Consider the following 19,103-nt stretch of genomic DNA (forward strand, 5'->3'; position numbering starts at 1 on the left):
CCAAAGTAAACCACGATATTTGTTGCCAGCCCTTGACGGGGGTGGGGAAAGACAACCCGTGTTTTAACATTCTTGTCTTTCCAATCCACCTGGTCAGGAGTCCTTCTTTTCAATGTCTCTTCCTCAAAGCAGACCAGACCGGGAGGAGCATGACAGTCAGAGGGAACGACACCGGTCAGAAAATCAATCTAGAAGCGTTTATTTCAGGTCTCTGTTGTAAACAAACCTGTGCCATGGCTCACATCTGAAACAAAGCCAGACGGCACCTGTGCACTCCAGAAGAGACCCTGGGCGGATGGGGAAACTGAGGCCCTCCATGGAGAAGCAGGTGCTCTTCCCAAGGTTTGGGTGGCTCTTACTAGCAGAGCTAAGAGTAGCATTTGACTACAATAAATGACTCTTCCACAAGCTTTTCAATACATAATAAAGCTTGTAAGTGCTACTGCCACTCTGAAACAAATTAATCCCTTCCCATGTAGATGCTCAGGAAAGATTTACATGGGTTAAAACATATTTATTTATGCACTGGTTCATTCAACAATATATACGCCCTATTAACCCCGTGGCCAGCACTGCTGTAGACGCTGAGCTCACAGATGTGATGCCTGCCTGTGAACAGACTGACCTGATGCTCCCCACACCCTTTCCTGCCTCTGCTGGGCACAACCAGGCTACACCTCCCAACCTGCCTTGCAGCTATGGGGCCGTGTGACTGAGCACTAACCAGGGCTGACCCCAGGTGTTCCCAGCCCAGGTCCGCTGAAAACCTTCCGTGTCAAATCCTCCTTCTCTTCCCGTCCCCTGTCTGCCAAATGGAGGCAGAGGATCCCACAGCAGAGTCCTGGTAGAGGAAGAAGGAGCCACAGGAGGTACCTGGAAGGCTTGCTTGTGCATCAAACACTCACATGTGACTGCCATTTGAAAAAAGTAAATAATCCCCTATTGTGTGAAATTGCAGAGGTGTAGAAGTTATTTGTTACAACAGTCGGACCACCTTGATGCACTTGCCTTGGTGGGATTTACAAGGGAAATCAGGTAAAAGATCAATGCACAAAGATGGATACGATTACAAATTAATTACAACCTGTGAGTGTTCTACGGAAACAACCAGAGTGCAGCGATAAAGAATAGCTGAGTTGGAGGGGCTGCTTTGGACTTGGCCAGTAATGAGCCAATTATAATAGGGATGGCAAGGGAAGCATCAGATGCTTATGGAGCATTTCTTCCATGGCAGGCCCTGGGATGAGCACTTGATCCACTTAAACTCATTTGCTCTCACAACAAGCCTACAAGGTAGGGATTATCAGTATCTTCATTTTACAGACAAAGAAAAGGATGCTTGGGGCCAGCATATATTCTGATTGGTTGAAGCCTATGCTACCCCAGTTAAGTCTTGTTAATGCTGGCCCTAGGTTAGGGGATGACTGGTAGGTGAAATTTCAGGCAGAGGAGGGGTTCTCAGTCAGGGGTGATTCTGCAAATTAAGAGACCTTTGACAACATCTGGAGACATTTTTAGTGGTCACAACTTGGCATGGGGAGATGCTACTGACGTCTACTTGGTAGAAGCCAGGGACACTCCCAAACACTCTATAATGCATATGTAAGACCCACAACAAAGAATGATGCAGTCCCAAATGTCAAGAGTGCTGAGGTTGAGAAGTCCTGGGAGAAAAGAATGTGTGCAATGCTCCTAGGGCGGGAGAGTCCCAGCATGGCTGGCGTTGAGTGTGCATTAGACAGTAGAACGAGTCAGCAAGGGAGGCAGGGGTGCACAAGAAGACCCTTGGAAGTGATGGTGGGAGCTGGGATTTTACTTTAAATGTAAAGGGGAGTGAAATGGGCACTGACAACCGCTACAGAAAATAGAACAGAAAAGGGGTCAGAGTCATAAGGCTGCTATGGTGGCACGGTGAGATTCAAGAAGGTTGGAACAAGGAGTGATGGCAGAGGTAGAGAAAAGCCAATGCATTTGAACTGTACCTTGGTGTGGGATATGGCAAGATGGATGGATGGCTTGCACGGGCAGGGAGAGGGGGAAGCAGCTCAGTAGGTGGCTGGCTGGTGGGGAGTGCCATATACTGGTTATGGGAAGGAAGGAAGACAGAAGGAGGAGGACATGGCCACTCCGAGATGCCTGTAAGACCAGATGTATCCAGCCGATGGTTGGAGGTGGGGGTCTCAGGTTCATAGCACACATCTGGGCTGGGGATTTACATGCAGGAGTCATGAGAACAAATCCGACCTCTCAGGGGCAGAGAGAGAGGAGGGAGGAAAAGTGAGTCCAGGGGCCCTCAGATAGTTGCAGTTGGGGAGAAGCAGTGGAACGAGCAATGGGAAAGAGGAAGAAGAGTCAGGTCAGAAGAAATCCTGGAGCATGAGGTTCTGGAAGAGAGTGTGTCTTCCAGAAGAAGACTCATCCTCTGTCCTGATTGGAATGTGGAGACCACTGGAGGCCTCGAAGAGAACCAGTCAAAATAAAAGAGTGGGTAAAAACCAGATCCCAAGGGTCTGAGATGGGAAACAAATAGAGTAGGTGTGTACAATCCTTAGGAGATTGAGGATTTCTGCTGTGAAATGGAGCAGAACGACAGGGCACTAACTGGAGCAGGAGAGGGACAAAGAAGACTTAAGCGGATCAGAAAAACCACAGCCTATTTGTAGGCTATGAAACATGATCCAGCAGAGAGAAACGGATGACGTCAGAAGTAGGGAAAGGAACATGCAGGAGTTAAATCCTTGACAGAACAGTAGGAATGGTGGCCTCGAGACCAGAGAGGACTGGGGACGGAGAAAGGAGAAGTACTTCCAGGGCTTGTAGGTCTCTAGATGTGACAGTGTTAAATTAAATGCTTCCATCTCATTCCTTCTATTTTCACAGCTAACTGACACCTAGCTGATTACCTGGTTGTGGAAGGGATGGGAAGGAAGAGGGGCTTGGAGATTTGAGGAGAAAAATTCAGGCATGAAATAGTTATCGCAGAGAATGGAGAGCAAATATCCCAGGGGGAAAATACAGGTTTGGGGGGAAGACTTGGGAACTCACCGGAAGTTTGAAACCATGAATTTGAAGTGAATTGAATCAGTCAAGTTGCCTGAAATTCTACAGAACACCTAAGAGCTCAGATGCAGATATAGATAGAGCAAGGGTGGCATGTTTCCAAGACTGGAGTGTGATCAATATGGTGGCCTCTCCAGTGAACACCCAGATCCCTGGCCTCGGGACCCAGTCCCTCGCTCCCTGGACCACAGACCTCTCTTTCTGCTCCTGTCCTCTCCAGTCCCCTAGGAACCACCTGCACGAAGCATGGAATCTTTATCCAATAGGGTGACAGGCTAGTGTGGCTCTTTCTCCATTTCCCCCAGATCAATTTTTTATAGCATAAACATTGTAAATCTGTACACAGGGACTCACTTAGCTTTTGATACAGCCAAAGAGACATCACTAAATCTCAAACACCTTTCTCTCTTTCAAAAGGCCCAATTCTTGCAAATCAATAGGCTTAAATCAAAAGACTATTGTCTCTTCATAAATTCTAAAAGCCATCTAAGAAACTCGCATGATAGGGTACGCGTAGGGTTCACTGCCCATGGCTTTCATGAAAGAAGAATGTAGCAGTCCCCACTCCGTGGAAGCCTGAGAGCAAGGAAAAGTAGGTGGGAAAAGCACCAAAATGTATGCTCCTGGATGTATACTACACTGGTTAATAAATCAAAATGCTTTCCCATACAGCAGTTGAATAACTACTGTAAAGATATTTTATATGGGGGCGCCTGGGTGGCTCAGTCGGTTAAGCATCTGCCTTCGGCTCAGGTCATGATCCCAGCGTCCTGGGATGGAGCCCCGTGTCAGGCTCCCAGCTCAGCAGGAGAGTCTGCTTCTCCCTCTGCCTCTCCCCCCTGCCCTGCTCGTGTGCTTTCTCCCTCACTCACTCTCTCTCTCAAATAAATTAATTAAATAAGTAAGTAAATAAATAAATAAAATAAGTAAATAAGTAAATAAAATATCTTATATGCTTATAGAATGGTTGGTCCCAGTTTCATATATATGAGCATGTGTGTAAAACAAGGAGGCGCTGCCTTTGGAGCATAGACGACCAGGCAGCAGGATTCTGATTAATTTATGGATTTCTGATTTATTCAAATATTTATTCAAACATTCAAACATCTGTCCTCGACATGCATCGTGATCACTGTGAGCAAGAAATAATAGATACACTTTTTTAAAAGAACAAACAATTGAAGTAAAATAAAATTATTAACCCAAGGCTTTTGCACGTGTTGGCATTTTGAATTACACTCCTGTCACAGCCAAGAAGACCCATGCCCAGGGGCCTGCCTGCAAGCGTAGGGGGTCAGGGACAAGCCAGATCTTCGCCCTCCTTCATATTGTCTCCAAGGGCAGGGCACGTGGCAGAAAGCACCTAGCATCTCTAGATCGCTCTGGCACTTTCCAGTCCAAGAGCTGATTCATGAGGATATCGCCAGCCCGGGGTTTCTGCACCCTCTTCCTCTCCGTGCTCCAGGTCCAGAGAATGGGAGGTTTCCAGAAGCAAGTCACTTTGAAAATCCTACTGCATCATCAGAGGCCTTGGTCAAGTCTCAGAGCTGGATCCATTCTGAACCACCCCCCCGCAAGTCTGAGAACCGCCTGCTGCGGCAGCAGAAGAGGGGCCCCCCCAGATGTCCACGTACCAGTCCCCAGACTGTGGGAATATGTTACCGTATAGGTCAAAAGAACACTGCAGATGTGATGGCGGATCGTGAGATGGAGAGATGACCCTGGGCTCCCCAGGTGGGCCCAGCCACGTAAACAGACTGCACGCAGCCAAGGAATGAGCAGTCTCCGATGCTGGAGGAGCCAAGGAACAGATTCTCCCCTGGAGCCTCCAGGAGGAACCAGCCCCTGTCGACACCTTGACTGTAGCCGGGTGAGACGCATTTCAGATTTCTGCAATCCTTGGAACTCTAACAGAATGCATGTGTGCTGTTTTAAATCACTAAGTTTGCGGTCATTTGCTACAGCAGCCAATGGGGAGAAATACGCCTGACTTAAAGCCGGAGGGAGGCCCCACCTCCCCGCACCCCCTGGCCTGATGGGACAATGGCTAGAGGCTTCCACAAGCTCTCGCCTGTTAAGAGTGCGGCAGGGGTCACGGCCCAGGGGTCACGGCCCCGCTCACTCATGCTGCTCGGTCAGCACCTGTGTCTGCCGGGTCTGCCTCAGCAGAGGGGACCGAGCACGGAGCACAGACCCGGTCTTCCCTTTGATTCTCCTTGCTTCTGGGGCAGGAATTCCCGTGCTGCCCTCCTACCCTCGTTATGAAGAAGTCAAGTCCGTTGTGCTGGTGACGAGAATCAGCACTTTGTGGCTACCGTCTCCTCAATCGGAGGCAGCGACTGACATTCCAAAGGCAGCTGCACGCAAAGGGGAGCCCGGTGACCTTGGGCTTGGGTGTCACAGGCTGCAGTTGAAAACCAATCAAACGACAAAAGCGCAGGCTATTTATCCTGAACTTGCTAGAGCCAGGGAGTTGGCCACCATCACTCGAGTTTTGGCAGAGACTCAAAGGCAGGCAGAGGAGCAGGAAAGCCTCCTAGTGGGAAGCAGGGGAGGCTTCGGTGTGCCCTGACTGGGGGCAGTTGGTATGGGGGAGCTGGAGGTAGGCCGGGTAGAAGTGGGCATCCTATGTGATCGGTCAAAGGTACCCATGTGGCTTCTCTGGCTAGTGCTAAGCCAGAGTGAGAACAAAAAATAGGGAAGCTGCCAGTATTTATCAAGTCCTGGCCATTTGGGGCTGACTGTTATAGGATTGTTGCTTAGCTACCTGGATGACTCCTAGAGATGGTGGTCTGACTTACATCAGGCTGGCTTCCTGGGCTGGTTGTGGAGATAATGGGTTGGTTTCCTGGGTGGGAGGCTACAGGTTGTGGGTCAGAGTTCTATTTTTATATATATGGTCTGGCCATTGTCCACTTGTGTATTCAGTCCCCTCGGCAAGTCAACCAAGCAGTCACTATGGACTCTATCCACATCCACCTCCAGTGGACAGGAGAGTACAATGGGTTGAATGATGGCCCCCAAAAATGTATGTCCACATTCTAATCCTCATTACCTGTGATGCGACCTCATTTGGAAAGGGGATCTTTGCAGGTGCAATTAAGTTAAGGATCCGGAGAGATCATCCTCGATTACCCAGATGGGGTCTTCATTCAACAACAGTGTCCCTAAAGGAAGACAGAAGAGGAGAAGACCAGGAGAGGAGGAAGAGGCCATGTGAAGACAGATGCAGAGACTAGGAGGGACAAGGCCACAAGCCAAGGAACTTCTGCAGGCACCAAAACCTGGAAAAGGTGAGGAAGAATCTTTCACTAGAGCCATCAGAGGGCATGATCCTACTGACCCCTTGAATTTGCACTTCTGGTCTCCAGAACTGTGAAAGAATACATTTATGTTGTTTTCAGCTACAAAGTCCATGCTAGTTTTATAGCAGCCCTACACAGAGGTTCCAGCAGACATGGGTATTATCAGCCCCTTCCTCCAGACCTGCTTTGCCGAAGGAGGAGACATAAGGAAAAGGATCGTTCCTCTACTGGGTGCAAATAACCCAAATAGGCAGAAGAAAACTGAAAAATTCAAAATTTGGGAATTCCAAAGTAACTTTATATTTCACAATATGAAGATAAATCTCCAGATTTATTTTGACTTCTTTCCAGATGTTTGGCTTGTTATAAATAGAGACTCTCTTTGGTATGTAGTCAACAGTCCCTTGAGGGTTTATCCGTGGTGATTTCCTTAAACATGCATAGCAAGTAACACTATTATATGTAAGTGATTAATAATAAATAGAGTAGAAGAGCTTGTCCACAGCACCAGGGTAATATGTATGACAGGGCCATAACAGGCCAAGACCTGCCAACTGGGGAACTGTAACTCCTATTAGCACATTTAAGATATGGCAAATTACCATGTTCATACATTCTCCCACCCTCTGGAGTTTCTCTCTCCCCACTTCCTTATCTTGTCCTCTTTTACTTTGTATTCTGGTCACTGTGGAGTTAGCCTTAGTATTTGCGAAGTAAAGAAGGGTGTCTCTATTGTATTTATTTCCAAATTAAAACTCCCAACTGTTCAAATTCTGGATTGATTACCACTTTTCCCAATGCAATAGCCTTGTCATATTAATCTGTTGTCCCTGATTAACTCTAGTGGTGTCTTTACTGTCAAATAATAGAGTCTAGAGATGTGATTAACATGCATAACAGATGCTCTTGGGAATTCACAGGAGACCTCTCTCAACTCAGTATTCACCGTGTGCCCACGGAACATGGCACAGCATCCCAGAACATACCCCCAGTTGTTGGTGGGCAAATTCACGTCTGCACAGAAGCAAACATTGTAGAGAATCCATTGGTATATTTAAGTGCGGGTGACTCATGGGTTCAACTCTTGCAAGCTGTTGGCTTCCACTGACTACGAGGTACTCTCAGGCAGACCTCCCCACTGGCTGTTGATAAATCAGACCCCTCTAGCAGTATATTAGCATCTTCCTTTTCTCCTCTTTGCAGATGGAGAACAGAAGGAAGAAGGAAGGATTGATCCAAACATAAAGGGGTGTTCCCTTTCAGGAGACCTACTTTCATAAATGAAAGCGAAGGACCCAATCGCCAACAAATGGACATGGAAAGTCTCCATACCCCAAAATCAAATGTCAGATGTGTGTCACAAACCTTTAAATGTGCATTTCCTAGAACTGCACTTCTAGAGATCGATCCTAAGGAAATATCAGAAAAGTGCAGAAGGACATATGTCAAGGATATTAATTGCAGTGGTGTTTACTCTAGCAAAAAGAAAAAAAAAAAAAAACTGAAAGCAACCTAAATGTCCAGCCATAGGAGATCAGTAAATAAATTATGATATAGCTTTAAAATGGAAAACCATGGGAGTCATTAAAAATGAGGCTAAAGGAATATACCCAGGGACATGGAAAATGTTTGTTATATATTTTAAGTGGAAGATTGTTTTAGTTTCCTATTCCTGTAACAAATGATTGCAATCTTAGCGGATTTAAAACAACAAAGATGGATGCATGATTTTGCAGTTCTGGAGGTCAGAAGTTACAGTAGGTCTCCTGGGCTAAAATCAAGATGTCACAGAGCTGTGTTCTTTCTGGAGGCTCTAGAAAAGATTTTTTTTTTTTTTTTACCTTGTTCAACTTTTAGACGCCACCTGTATTCCTTGGCTCATGGTCCCTCCCTCCATCTTCCAAGCCAGGCATGTAGCGTCTTCAAATCTCTCTCTGACTCTGACCTTCCTGCCTCCCTCTTATGAGGACCCGTGTGATTACACTGGAGCCACCCGGGTGATCCAGGACAATCTCCCATCTCAAAATCCTTACCTAAATTACACCTGCAAAGTTCCTTTGGTTGTCTAGGGTAACATATTCACCAATTCCAAGGACTCGGACGTGGACGTCTTAGGCAGACCATAACTCTGCCTGCCATAAAAGATCATACTGCAAAGTAGTAACGTACATTGCTAAATGTAATTCCATCTCTCTGGTTTTTGACACAAATTATATAAATGTTATGCACTGAGAGACTTTAACAAGAGAATGAAAGGAGATGCAGGGCTGACATATTTTCACACGTGCACACACAAACACATGAGCACACCACTTGGTTGTTAGAATGTGCATTCCCTACAGCCCACCCACACCTCCAAAAACCCCTTCTGATCTGACTTTCTGCCTCGTGTGCACATTGGCTCTTTCCTGCTACTTCTCTGCCCTCCCAGCAGCCCCAGGGTCAGGCAGCTCCCTCTGCCTACAGTAAAAATGAAGAAATTTCATCAGGGTTTCATGGGACAGGCAGTCCCTCTGGGACCTTCTGGGACTATCTGGAGGCACAGGGTTGCCCTGTTCTCAGGCCCTACAAAACCGCCTGAGGGTTCTGACTTCGGCAGCACAAGTCTTAGGAAGGCAGGGCGCTGGAGCTCCCTTATCAGGGGTCCACCAACATCTGTGCCCCACTGCTTCCCCAGGACAGTTGTATTGGCCCTAAAGGAAGGGAACTCTGCTGGGATTGTTGCCCTAAATCTTCTCTCTTCTTGTCCCGACACCAATTCTCTGACACCACCCGGATCTCTTGCCATTGCGTTCCATTCTGACATTCAGTCAACGCTGACTCCCCAGAGTTGGAGCAGACCCCACCAGTTAAGGGCCAAGACCTACACAAGACCACCCCCACTTCAGATGGCAGTTGCAAGTTTGGGGAGCTGCCTACGCTAATAGGCTATAAATTTGGAGGATCCCATGACCCCCTCAGGTTCAATAACTTGTTAAAACAAGTCAAGGAACTCACAGAGAGCACTGCACTGCATGTATTATTTAAGTTTTATTAAAGGACAAAACTTGGAAACACCCAGATGTGGGGGATGCATAGAGCAAAATCTGGGAGGGTCTCAGATGCAGAGCTCCCTTGCCCTCTCCCCGTGGAGTCAGGGCATGTCACCCCCACAGTGTATCAATGTGTTCACCAAAGAGGAAGTTCCTCCTGCTTGGGGTGTCGAGAGTCTTACTGGGGTCTTATTCCATCATTGGCCACATGGCAGAGCTATCTCCAGCCCCTCTCCTTTCCCAGACCCCTGATCTTTCAGGCATGGCCAGCCCCAATCTTATATCTGAGGACCCACCTCGAGTCACCTCGTTAGCATAAACTCAAGGATGACTGAAAAGGGCTCATTAAGAATAACAAAAGACTACTAGGTATTCACCTCAAAGATACAGACGTAGTGAAAAGAAGGGGCACATGCACCCCAATATTTATCGCAGCATTGTCCACAATAGCCAAACTGTGGAAGGGGCCAAGATGTCCATGGACAGATGAATGGATAAAGATGTGGTTCCTATATACAGTGGAATATTACTCAGCCATCAGAAAGGATGAATACCCACCATTTGCATCGACATGGATGGAACTGGAGGGGATTATGCTAAGTGAAATAAGTAAAGCAGAGAAAGACAATTATCATATGGTTTCACTCATATGTGGAACATAGGAATAGCACGGAAGACCATAGGGGAAGGGAGGGAAAACTGAATGGGAAGAAACCAGAGAGGGAGACAAACAATGAGAGACTATGGACCCCGGGAAACAAACAGGGTTTCAGAGGGGAGGGGGTGGGGGGATGGGGCAACCAGGTGATGGGTATTAAGGAGGGCACGTGTTGTGATGAGCACTGGGTGTTATACGCAACTAATGAATTGTTGAACACTACATCAAAAGCTAATGATGTACTATATATTGGCTAACTGAACATAATAATAAAAAAAGCAAAAACTAAAAACTAAAACAAAAGCAAAAACTAAAAAAAAATATTTTAAAAAGCATAAAAAAAGAAAATAACAAAAGACGCTCTCATCATGCAGGAAATTCCAGTTTTGAAGTCCTATGCTCGGAACTGGGGATAAAGACCAGATACCTTCTTTATTGGGCCACACTCTGTCTCACAACTCACAAGCCAGAAAGGGACCCCGCCTGCTTTTCTCTACTCTCTGCTCTTAACACCCATTTCCTTAGGGAGTGATTGCAGAGTGTCAGAGATGTACCAACTGGAGAAAGCATAACCGAAGAGAAGAACTGCATGGGGCTCACATTCACCCACATTATGCTGCCACGCAAGCATAAACCACAGTACGTATAGATTCTTGGTTCCTGACCTTCTAGCTCCTATGACAGCTCCCCTGGCACAGGAACCACACACCCCAGATTTTCACTTGCAGATTTTCTCTATTCTGCAAATAGGCAGTGACTCCCTGCCATGTGATCTGCACCAAGCAAAGCTCTCTGATAGAGAAGACACAGCAGACACAGTCCCTGCCCCCGGGGGAGCTGATAGTTTAGGTGGTGAGAGAGACAGGGGACAGGTAGCTAAATAATGATGTCATCACAATGATGCACAAAGGAAAAGTGCTGGGTGCTATGTGGGCAGATGGCCAGGAGATCCAAGCCAGATCGCAGTGTTGGGACAGGCTAGTTTGCACAGCTCCAGTCACTGGGAGAGCTGAAACATGAGGAGGTGTCAACATGGTAAAAGTTCGGAAGGTGGAAGCTGGAGGAGGAGGATCCGAGCAGAGGAAATGTGCATACAAGCTCGGAGCGGGAAGGCCTCAGTTCAAGAAACCGAGAGCACAGAGAGAGCACAGAGAACGAGAGCAAAGGAGGAGAAAGCTACAGGAGTAAACTGGTGCGGGTAATGGTGGATCTGTGGTCATGGAAAGGATCTGGGGTTTCATCTTAACAGCAATGGGGAGCCATCGAGTGTGTTAAGCAGGGGGACGACATGATCAACTTTGCATCTTAAAAACATAACTGCTGCAGTGTCAAGAAAGGGCTGAAGGCGGGGTGCCTGGGTAGTTCCATGGGTTGGGCATCTTCCTCCAGCTCAGGTCATGATCCCAGAGTCCTGGGATCGAGCCCCAGGTCGGGCTCCCTGCTCAGGGAGGAGTCTGCTTCTCCCTCTGCCTGCCGCTCCCCCTGCTTGTGCACTCTCCCTCTCTCTTTGTCAAATAAATAAATAAAAATTAAAAAAAAAAAAAAGAATGTACTGAAGGGAGCTAAGGGGAATTTGGAGAGGCAAATTTGATTGATGTTCCTATAGCCCACATAAGGTATGGTGGTGGCTTCCCCCAAAATGGTGGCGTGGAGGTGGAGAGAAGTGGATGGTGCTGGGGAGGGACAGTTTTTCTTCTGACTGGTCTATGAGTTAAATTGAGACAGATTCACAGGAAAAAAAAATCAAACTTAATTATGCAATCCACAGAAATAGGAGAGATTCCAAAGACAGGCAAAATGAGGTATATATGTCATCCTAAACTAAGGAGATGGTGGGCAACAGTCTGGAACTTTAAAGGGAAGGAGGACAATTCACAGGAAGACGAAGAAGAGTAAATGTTTGGTAGGCAAACCTTTCCCAGGCCATAAAGAGCCATGGTACACAGAAAGGACTTTGATCAAACAGGCCTTGCTAAGTTCCTCCTTGTCTACCAACTCTAGTTCATACTATAATGTAGTTATCTTTGGTGACAGCTTCCTTCTGGAGCAGGTCCCCTATTTAAATTCTTTCAGGCAGTGAGGGGGATGGCCAAGGCTTCTTCCTGAGTCTTTTGGGCCTTGATTGTTGCAACTCAAAATAATTTGTGTACTAAAGTGGTACATATTGGGGCAATTCGTTATGAACCCCTACAATGCTATTGATAATGCAGTATTTCATAATGCTATTATGAAATATAATCAATAGGACCCAGCAGTTGATTGGATAGAGAAATTCTGCAAGAAGAAGGTATAAAGGATGATGCCTGAGATTCTGGCTTGAGCTACCTGGTGGTGCTCTGAACTAGTAAAAAATAATGGTGAAGGAACCACCAGGATCAGGGAAGAAGTAGGGGGAGGGACGGATCAGGATAGAGCATTAGTTTATTTTCACCAATATAGTCCCAATTTCAAATATTCAATTTTCCTGTTTTCATGAAATCTCAACATCTCTCAGAAAAATCTTTCGCTAACAAAACCACATTTCCAGATCTCCTTTAGTACAAATGTATCCCCAAATTTTCTTTTATCAGATTAAAAGCCTTTGGGTCCACAGATACAGTTAACCAAATCCATGAGATTTCCCTTGTGCTTGAGAAGTGATGTTAATTAACCAGTTTCCTAAAGCTTGTAACCATTGTAAATTTTAGCACAATGATGATAATAAACTCAAGTAAGCTGTTTTCTTTTAGGTGGAAAAAAAAAAAAAGGAAACTTCAACCTGGATAGTTAATTCTATCCTGGCAAAGATCAGATCCCTCCAAGATGATTATTACCACCACCACCCCATTCCATTTTCTGTATTCGACCTTGATTAAATAATGGGAAACACTTGGATATGAGTCACCCACAACTGTCAAAAGCCAAGGAACTTTACCCCTAGGTCCCTTCTGCAACATGGCAGGTTGCCCTACTACACAGTGATTAATTCAGGACTTTGGAGCTGATCTATAACCAAGCTCCAAAAGAAACATTTTAGTGCTGTTTGTCATAAGCAGCAAAGGATGGAGCATACTGACATGGTTACTAACCAATTTTCATAATCAAAAAGCATTGTACTATATTGGCCAAAACATTAGTCATAGGATTAGAATCCATCCACCCTCGAATAGTCTAATCCTCTTAAAAATAGCTCAGAATAATCAAGTTAGCTTCACTGTAAATTTTAGTAAACCCATCCCTCTTATAAAAGAGTTTCAGAAAAGAAAAGATCAAACACTTTCTAAAATCCTTGATGCTGGTGAAACATTGGGCAAAATAAATGTTCTTACAAAGCACTTATATAATTGATTTAAGCTAAAATATACTAATAGAGATCCATTTGCCATAACAAATGGATTTATGCTATAAAGACTTCCACTGTGGAAGCGAATTCTGAGTGCTGGTTTTCTAAATAATGTGACAGTAACGAGAAAGGGCGTAGGGAAATATCTCACCAAGCACTCTACTTTCTAGCAATTTTTAAATGGAAGCCCCTTTGAGTAAAGCCATTTAAGTATTTAATGACTAAATGAACAGACCAATTGTTTTGTGACTTTCTGGTGAGCGCAGTGCCCTGTCCCAGCAGGCAGTGCTGACTTGACGGGCAAACAGCGCAAGCCTTCAATGCATCCAGTTGGCTCTGGCAAAATTCATCAAATCCACTCTCACCTCCAGTCTCCTAAGTGTTTTTCACACATCCCACATGACCAAGCCACAACCCCACCTTCCTGCAGTTGGCCAAAGTGCTGGAGAAGCCATGAAGAGGATCACAAATATGCTTCTGTCAATTTCCCCTTAGATTCAGTTCCACATTTCAATCTCTCCACATTACCCTGGTCCCTTCTTTGTGATCTTATCTACTGTCCAGTCCAGATTCATCATATCAAAAAATTATAATAATCACACCTACCTATCTTCATTTAAATTACTGATAAAAATGTTGAAGCTTACAGATTCAAGAACAATGTCATTTTTTTCAAGTTCAAATTGATATAAGATGGCATCATCACCCAACTGGTTATTCTTCCCAATAAGTGTCCTTGCCTCCAACCCCAAGTTCTCTAAAGGCTTAGCTGAAGCTGAACACACACAAACATAGCAGTGTAAGCTTCATGGACTTACACTGGATGCATGCACTCAAAGGGTTCTAAGAGTCAAACTTCGTGGGCTAACTATAAGGGAGCCATTCCCCTTGATTCCACTCCACCTGCCCATGGGCTCCTGTGACTGCCTCTTCTTTGCTATTTATACCTGAGAAGTCAACCATCCTGTCAAAAGTTAAAAAGGTACTATCCATAACAATTGCAATCAAAATGCTTTTATACTTTTGGAGACTATCCCTGTGATGGTTAATTTTATTTGTCAACTTGTCTGGAACACGGTGCCCAGATATGTGATCAAATATTCTAGATGTTTCGGGGCGCCTGGGTGGCTCAGATGGTTAAGCGTCTGCCTTCGGCTCAGGTCATGATCCCGGGGTCCTGGGATCGAGCCCCGCATCGGGTTCCCTGCTCCTTGGGAGCCTGCTTCTCCCTCTGCCTCTCTCTCTCTTTCTCTGTGTCTCTCATGAATAAATAAACAAAATCTTTAAAAAAAAATATTCTAGATGTTTCTGTGGAGTTTTTGGTTTTTTTGATGACATTTACATTTAAATTGGTGGACTTCAAATAAAGCAGATTGCCCTGCGTAATGTAGGTGGGCCTTATCCAACCATCTGAAGGCCCTAACAGAGCAAAAGACTGACCTCCCTGGAACAAGAAAGGATTCTTCCAGCAGATAACCTTCAGACTTGAGTTGTGACATCCACTCTTCCCTAGCAAGATGAAAGTCTTTAGACTCATGACCTGACTCAGCTCTTTCCTGGGTCTCCAGCCTGATGGCCTTCAGACTTGAACTACAGATTTTGAACTTGCCAATACACACACACACACACACACACACACACCACATCCTGGAGAATCCTGATTGATACAATCAAAGAAGTATTTTAATATGAAAAGCACAAAAATTTACTAATAAATTGCACAGAAACAATCTTATACCTACAGTTCTTCAAATGAATCATTATTAGCATCCTATCAGCTTTGTTATTCTCTTTAAGTAGCTCACATCCATTGTTCTTTAGACTTTTTTCCAGGATGTATTCACCTTCTTATTTGTCCTTGAGATCTTGGGTGAAGGAAAGTATATAAATATTTCACCTCTGCAATTCCAGTTTTCCACTCTTCAGAAGGTATCTACTGAATCATAGGTCAAAGATACAGCCACTGTCTGGTACAGAAGTCATAAGAACATTAATAACTCCTAATGGATTTATGAGTCAGACTTATTGAACAAAAAAATTACATTCAGGAAAAGGGAAATGCGAAAGGGAAGCATGAATGAGAGTGAGAGAAACGGCACTTGCTCAGGGCAGGAGAAGCCTATGCTCAGCACTTCCGGGGGAGGGTAAGAAAGGCCATGCTGGATGTAGGCATTTCCAGCCATGGCCCCTCTACACACACACACACACTGTGGCTCTAACGATTATTTTTTTTTAATTTTTTTTAAGGATTTTATTTATCTATTTGACAAAAAGAGACACAGTGAGAGAAGGAACACAAGCAGGGGGAGTGGGAGAGGGAGAAGAAGGCTTCCTGCCGAGCAAGGAGCTCGATGTGGGGCTCAATCCCAGGACCCTGGGATCATGACCTGAGCCAAAGGCAGACGCTTAACGACTAAGCCACCCATGCACCCCTATTATTATTATTCTTTTAATGACAAGTGATTTCTTGGGAGAAGTCTTGGTCTGATGAGATGCCACCGCAAAGTAACAAAACCCCAGAAGCCCATGGAAATACACAATGATGGATAACACTATGTAACATTGCCAAGTTACCTTCATATCTCAATTACTTGCGGGGATAGGAGACAGACAGAATATGGGTAACAGAAAGCCAAGAGTAATCCAAAAATCTAATTTTCTCAAATGGTTCAAAGTCTTCCCACAAGAGCCTTTACGAAAAGGATTGACAGGTGTTGCATCTGCAATGAAGAGAGCCACAGAAGGTGCTTGAGAAGACCAAGTAGTGCCTCGTCTCCTGGGAGAAGAACACTGGGGAATGTGCTGGATGCCCAGCTCGGCCAGGCACCAGAGGTTTCCCAGGCTGTCCTCAAGAGGCTGATCCATAGATGAGAATGATGATTTCTTAATTCACATCAAAAGAACTCTTTACTGGGGCTCCTGGCTGGTCCAGTCCATAGAGCGTGCAACTCAATCTCAGGGTTGTGGATTCAAGCCCCATGTTGGGTGTAGACATTACTTTAAAATAAAATCTTAAAAAAAAAAAAAGAACTCTTTATTCACCATGAGACTTATCTCTTCTAGTCAGCACATTCTCCCCTCTTAGAAAATTCTAACATGGAAAGTCATATTATAAACAAGAGACTGATGAGCATTCAGTGAGGAACAAGAAAAGATGGTGGGATGCTTTTATGGAGAGTGACATCAAGTCATAGGGATACAGATAAACCTTTCAAAGAGATGAAAGCATGTCTGCTGCTCAGGACATCCTGTTCTGCAGATGGTGAAGTTCCCACACCAGAAACGTCCTCTTCTCCCACTCTTGTTCTCTGGGCCCATGTTGATAATCTGCCCCTAGTTCTAAGTGCTTCTCAAACTCTCCAAACACTCATTTACAGATTATTGTATAGGATGGATGCCATGGGCTGAATTATGCCCCCCCAAATTCATATGATGAAGTCCTAACCCCCAGCACCTCAGAGTATGACTGTATTTGGAGATGGTGTCTTTAAAGAGTAACTAAGTTAAAATGAGATTATTTCAAATGAGATTCTAATTTTATGTGACTGGTGTTCTCATTTAAAAGCAGAAATTTGGGGGCGCCTGGGTGGCTCAGTCGGTTAAGTGTTTGCCTTCGGCTCAGGTCATGATCCCAGGGTCCTGGGATTGAGACAGCTACGAGCTCAGCAGGGAGTCTACTTCTCCCTCTGTCCCTTCCCCACCCCCCATGCGCACGCTCTCTCTCTTTTCTCTATCAAATAAATAAATAAAACCTTTAAAAAAATAAATAAAAGCAGAAATTTGGACACAGATACAGAGGGAGACCATGCAAAGACACAAGGAAAAGAGGGCCATCTGTAAGCCAAGGAGAGAGCCTACAACAGCTTCCTGCATTCCTCAGAAGGAACCAACCTTGAGGACACCTCTATTTCAGAATTCTGGCCTCCAGAACTGGGGAGAAATTTAATCTCTGTTGTTTAAACCACGCGCTCTGAGTAGTTTGATATGGCAGCCCCAGCAAACTAATACATGGGGTACATCAGAGTTACATGTGGATTTTTCACTCTCTGAGGATAGGGCTTTTCACAATCTTAAGAGAGGCTTTTCTTCCCCTACATACCCCTGCCATTTTAAACACTAAAAATGACTGCCTGCACCCCAGCTAATGAGCAGAGATATGCCTATTGCCAGAGACTAAAGGAGGGAAGTTATTTTAAGAGGCGGAGCAGAGATCTTTGTGTTGCCCAGATCACATAATCAGCTCAGAGTAATTGATGAGTACAGACATAAGTCCTGAGTACATATTCATTCACACTATTAAATATTCGTGAAACAACTGTCTCCAATTGGAGCCTCAATATTCCCCTGCCCTGTTGTTCTCAACCCCTGCAATTCTCAACCCCTCCCCCAAAATCATTCCACCTCAAAAGAAGCTTCTTCTAGTTTTTTAATTGCCAAACCCAGTGGATAGTTTTCTACTACTGTTTTTCTGAACCTCTTTTCATTTGATTCCTTCCTCTCTGTTGAAACCCTCCACTATCTCCCATCTTACGACATCACAATTAGCTGACCCCTCCATCTCTGACTACCCCCTCCTGGGCTCTGCCCTCATAGTTTTCCTCTTGACACGTTATAAATATTACTACTCCTTGAATTTATGTCCACCTGCTTCTAACATCACATAAATTTATTTATCACTTCTACACTGATGATCCAGATCTACACAGGAACTAGCTTCTCCCCACTGCCTTCAGCCTAGTACCACACATCCAGCTTTCTGATGAGGAAACCCAATTTTACTTCCACTCCATTAGAGAGAACCATTTGTGTGGCCCTTTGCAGCCCCTTCTCAGCTACATCTCTTCATCCTGAAAGAGGAGGCACATATTTTGTTGGTCCTTCATAAGTACCTGAGAACTTGCATCACCTGTAAAATAAGGCAAACCCTCCTGAATGTGGCATTCAAGACCCTCAGAAAATGACCCGAGCTTATCTTTCCAGCCTCAGCTCCATTCTCTCTACCTTCCAATCTAGTCAGGGCAGACAGTCTGTTCCTTCTCAGTTATTTCCAGGCCTTTGCTCATATTCTCCATGTTTAGAAAAGTTTTCCCTGCTAGTCTATTTTCAACTCATCTTCCTAATTAAAAAAAAGAAAAGAAAAGAGGGTGCCTGGGTGGCTCAGTTGGTTAAGCGACTGCCTTCGGCTCAGGTCATGATCCTGGAGTCCCGGGATTGAGTCCCGCATCGGGCTCCCTGCTCGGCGGGGAGTCTGCTTCTCCCTCTGACCCTCCCCCCACTCATGTGCTCTCTCTCATTCTCCCTCTCAAATAAATAAATAAAATCTTTAAAAAAAAAAAAAGAAAGAAAAAAAATCTTCCCTTTAGCTTTCACCGAGCCTTAGCCAGGCAGAATGCCACCATATGCAGTGTTCCCTTTGTACTGAGTAAATCCCACCATTACAGCGTTTATTCTGCATCATGCTCATTTGTTTGTCCATCTGCCTTCCCCACTGTTCCGTGAGTCATCGCAGGACCGTGGCTCCCATCCCTGAAGCCTCTTGAACCTGCCACTGTCATTAACATGGTGACTCATGAGTATTCCTGAAAGGAACCAAACCTCCAGGGAGGAAGTATGAACAATCCACATAAAACTGGGAGAACGACATGGCTTTGCTATGAAATGCAACACAGTAGCCACACGCAGAATCAGCATAGTATTCATCCTCTTCAGGATTTAGGACTTCTGAA

General features: G+C 45.1%; 1 long non-coding RNA gene across 2 annotated transcripts in view; it reads right to left on the reverse strand.

Moving 5' to 3' along the window:
• The window catches only part of LOC118006223, a 58,138-nt gene that overhangs the window by 13,383 nt on the left and 25,652 nt on the right, over positions 1-19,103 (reverse strand). The window lies entirely within an intron of this gene.

Source organism: Mirounga leonina, unplaced genomic scaffold, assembly GCF_011800145.1.
Source record: "Mirounga leonina isolate KUSES-001 unplaced genomic scaffold, KU_Mleo_1.0 Mir_95, whole genome shotgun sequence".
In the NCBI taxonomy this organism is placed as follows: Eukaryota; Metazoa; Chordata; class Mammalia; order Carnivora; family Phocidae; genus Mirounga; species Mirounga leonina.